The sequence below is a fragment of the Cetorhinus maximus genome, chromosome 21 (assembly GCF_964194155.1).
Source record: "Cetorhinus maximus chromosome 21, sCetMax3.hap1.1, whole genome shotgun sequence".
NCBI classification, from domain to species: domain Eukaryota; kingdom Metazoa; phylum Chordata; class Chondrichthyes; order Lamniformes; family Cetorhinidae; genus Cetorhinus; species Cetorhinus maximus.
Window position 1 is genome coordinate 20,123,060 of NC_135899.1, and position 4,760 is coordinate 20,127,819.

General features: G+C 45.8%; 1 non-coding gene across 1 annotated transcript; it reads right to left on the reverse strand.

Moving 5' to 3' along the window:
• Positions 1-3,394: 3,394 nt before the first annotated feature.
• On the reverse strand, positions 3,395-3,554 carry LOC144696195 (U1 spliceosomal RNA). Its single transcript, XR_013580109.1, has one exon. It is a non-coding gene; the product is annotated as a U1 spliceosomal RNA (small nuclear RNA).
• Between the last annotated feature and the right edge of the window lie 1,206 nt (positions 3,555-4,760).

Below are 4,760 nucleotides of genomic sequence, written 5' to 3' on the forward strand. Positions count from 1 at the left end.
TGTTCCCAGGGACACACACCTAGACAAACATCAACTGCAGCTGGAGGATCATCAACTCAGTGAAAGACGCTCTTTGGTCTGCCCGAAACTTGTTGGTCTTCCAGTGTAAAGAGTTGTCCTCGACCAAGTGTTGCAGACTGGCGCATTCCAAGGTCCAGGACTATGTGCTGAGAGACGCACTAAAGCTTGGGACAGCCGCCACAAAGGCGCAATGGGGAAAGGTCGCTGTCTAAGACCTTTCTGCCACAGTGCACCGAGGGACTGGGAAAGGTATAGAACCCTCGGGCTGTACAGCTGACAATAAATGTTTGCATTGAATACTAATTGTATTATAATTGTATTGAAGCTCTTCAAGTGCAACATGATGTATGCTGATAACTCCAATACCATTGCACTGTCTGACTGTAATGGCCATATTGAAATGACTGTAATATTCATTGATTGTATTGAAGCACCTCGTGATCCATGTGTAAAAGTTGAAAATGATTGTACTTTTTGTGATGGCCATTTTGAAATGCTTTGCAATGTTCTTCCAGATATTTTATGAATAAAGTATATTTTTCTGAAAAAAGAAGAAACGTCTCAAAGTACTTAATTTACAGGAGCAGAAATCGAAAGAGCACAGACACACAGACATAGATACAGATACACACCTCCACCTACTGACACACACTTCTGTACAATCAGGGTATACATGGCCACAACATTAGTGACATTCCACGTGGACATCAGTGAAAATGCACCAACATGTTTAACTGGAGGTGGAAATGAGATTGTGTTTAACTCTAACTCTTTCAATGTCTTCTCGAGACAATCCAGAGAGTGCCAGGAGGCCATGAGTTGCTTTAGAAAGGGGGCAGTTGTGTGCTGAGAGGCTGCGAGGAGACATTTACGTTACATTATGGGACCAGCAACACTCAGACACACGGACACACGCACACACACACACACACACACACACACGCAGATTATACAATCCACACTGGCTTCACTAAAAATCACAGACGGAATCTTAGTAACAATCCACATGCTTTGCACCGTCCTGTGTTGCGGGTTTAGTGTTTGATATTTTGAACTGCAGTGACATTCCAGACATGATTTTTTTTTTTAAAATATACTTTAGTCATAAAATATCTGGAAGAACATTACAAAACATTTCAAAATCACCATCACTAAAGTACAATCAGATTCAACTTTTACACATGGGTCACAAGGTGCTTCAATCCAATGAATGAATATTACAATCATTTCAATATGGTCAATGCAGACAATGGGATTGGAGTTATCAACATACATCATGTTGCACTCTGAGGTGTTTCAATACAATTATAATACAACTATTATTCAATGCATACATTCATTTTGAGCTGTACAATCCGAGGGGCTCTAAACAGTTCCCAGCCCCTCGGTGCACTGTGGCAGAAAGGTCTTAGACAGCGACCTTTCCCCATTGAGCCTTTGCGGCGGCTGCCCCAAGCTTTAGTGGGTCACTCAGCACGTAGTCCTGGACCTCGGAATGTGCCAGTCTGCAACACTCAGTCGGGGACAACTCTTTACGCTGGAAGACCAACAAGTTTCGGGCAGACCAAAGAGTGTCTTTCACTGAGTTGATGATCTTCCAGCTGCAGTTGATGTTTGTCATGTCAGTGACATTCCAGACAAGATAAGAGTTAAAGGTGTAACATTAACCAGAAAATGGCTCAAAGCATTGTTTTCCTGGGATTAGCATATCAATGGATAGGCCTCCTGGGGAGCAGATTGAGAGACGTCCCAACATGTCAGGGGTGGAGTCTGCAAACTGCTCATTCAGGATATACCTGGCTAGGATCCCAATCCTAAAACCGCCCCCAGAGAGTGGGGCTAGTTCCCACTCGGGTTCAGTGTGTGTGTAACAAAAACAAAAACAGCTGAAAAACTCAGCAGGTCTGACAGCATCTGCGGAGAGGAACACAGTTGATGTTTCGAGTCCATATGACTCTCAATGTGTGTGTGTTCCCTCTGTCTCAATCTGCTTTATGACTCTGATTTGTTTGTATTTGGATGTTGCTGAGCTGTAACTGAGAGAGAATCATTGGCTCTTGTGCTATTTTGTTTGAAAATGTTTTTGCTTTCTGTTTTAATGAAATTACTTTTCTCCCCCACCCCTCAAGGAATTTTTATTTTGAAACCTGCAACGTGAAGATCCAGACTGGGACAAGGACTCTTCCTCTTCAGGAGCTTCCTCCAGAGGGGACGGACTGAGACCTTCTCCAAGCCCCATGGGCCCACGTGAGTTTGTGTCTGTTTCTTACCCTGAGATTTAATTGCCTGTCCGGGACACTGGTTTTTGGTGGCTCCGGTTAACCAGTTCCTGTTGGGCTGTGGTCCTGGAGTTTCAAAAAGATAATCCTGGGGTTAAAGTAGCCCGGCCTTGCAATCTAAAACATACATGTTAGCCTCCGGTGGTGAGGAATGGGAGCCCCACAAGAGAAAGTGAAAAGTCCTAATGTGAAGCTGTCTAAAGTCGTGTTATAATACAGGGATAATGCGTGTGTTTTAGGCTGTGCGATCATCCTGACGGTGAAACGGGATTCCCGTTGGTCATTTTCTATTCATTTTACGGAGGTTCTGGGTTTAGATTTCTTTCTGTCTCTCTTCAGCTTTCTTTCTCTGTTTATTTCTTCACTTTGAAGTCTTGAAGAAATAATGGCAAGTGAATGGAAAGCCTGTTTATGAGATAAACCCACAGAAGGGGAAGTGAGCTGCAGAAGGGGCAGGGATAGACTTTACACATGGGGAGAGGGGGGCAGGAGTTTGAGAAGGTAGGAATCACAGAGGGGGCTGTTGAAGTGGGAGATTATGCAGAGCGGGTGGGAGGCTGCTGTTGATTTTGGAGTAGGGTAATTAGAATGAACATGGGGACAGGGTGCTTGTACATGTTTGAAATAGTGAGGGTTCGCAGCTGCATGTTTTAAATGCTGAATGTAAATGAATGAATAGCTGACTGATGATATTATACAGAAGTCCAGAGAGATACGGGGTGGGTTGGGAGGTGGAGGGTGGTGCTGGAAGGAGTGCAGGGACTGTTTTGATGGTGGGTTGGGTATTATATGGGGGTTTGAGAGAGAATATTGGAGTGGGCGAATGCGGGGTTAAAAATGGTGCGTGGAATTTGGCGGCCACAAAAGAAATGGCAGTGGTAAAATGATGCGCAGATGGAATAATCGCCTGTTGATAATATCCTGTTGATAATTGCAGGGAGGAAAAGAATGGGGACTGGATAGTTGTGGGAGGGAAAACAAAAGAGTCTAGATTTGGAAAGAGTATTTTGTGGTCTATATTGCTTGTATTGGATAAGGTATAATAAAGAACCTAATTGAAGAAAGAGTTAAAGTCTATTGTTTGAATTGTAAATCAGGGGAGAGCGCAAACACAATCCCCCACTACCACAAATTTTTGCAGTTGAGTATCCCACATTTGGGGACATCACAGGCGTCAGCACACCCAAAGTGCAATGGGCTAGCCTCATCCTGGGAGAACCACCTTCATGATCATGGTTTTTTTTTCAAAAATATACTTTATTCATAAAATATCTTCAACCACATTCCAAACCATTTCAAAAACACCATTACAAGGGTACAATCCGGTTCAACTTTTACAAAATGTATCACCAGGTGCATCAGTACAAACAATATTACAATCATTTACAGCCTTTCATTTTGAGCTGTACAGCCCGAGGGGGTTTTAAACAGTTCCCAGCCCCTCGGTGCACTGTGGCAGAAAGGTCTTAGACAGCATCCCTTCCCCATTGCGCCTTTGCGGCAGCTGCCCCAAGCTTTAGTGCGTCCCTCAGCACGTAGTCCTGGACTTTGGATTTGCCAGTCCGCAACACTCGGTCGGGGACAACTCTTTGTGCTGGAAGACCAACAAGTTTCGGGCAGACCAAAGCGCATCTTTCACCGAGTTGATGATCCTCCAGCTGCAGTTGATGTTTGTCTCGGTGTGTGTCCCTGGGAACAGCCTGTAGAGCACAGAGTCCTGTGTCACAGAACTGCTCGGGATGAACCTCGACAGAAACCACTGCATCTCTCTCCAGACCTTCTTTGCAAAGGCACAATCCACAAGGAGGTGAACAACGGTCTCTTCCCCAACACAGCTACCTCGTGGGCAACGTGCAGAGGGGGTGAGACTCCTGACGTGTAGGAAGGATCTGACGGGGAGGGCCTTTCTCATCACCAGCCAAGCCACGTCTTGGTGCTTGTTGGAAAGTTCTGGCGATGAGGCATTCTGCCAAATGACTTTGACAGTCTGCTCGGGGAACCATCCCACAGGGTCCACCCTCTCCTTTTCCCTCAGGGCTTCTAAGACGTTACGTGCTGACCACTGCCTGATGGACTTGTGGTCAAAGGTGTTTTTCTGCATAAATTTTTCCACGAGGGACAGGTGGTACGGCACGGTACAACTACTTGGAGCGTTCCGCGGCAGCGTGGCCAGACCCATCCTTCGCAACACCGGGGACAGGTAGAACCTCAGCACGTAGTGACACTTGGTGTTTGCGTACTGAGGGTCTACGCACTGCTTGATGCAGCCACACACAAAGGTGGTCATCAGTATGAGGGCGATGTTGGGCACGTTTTTTCCCCCTTTATCTAGAGGCTTGTACATCGCGTCACTGCGGACATGATCCATTTTTGACCTCCAGATAAAGCGGAAGATGGCTCGAGTGATCGCCACCACGCAGGAGTGTGGAATGGGCCAGACCTGCGCCACGTACAGCAACA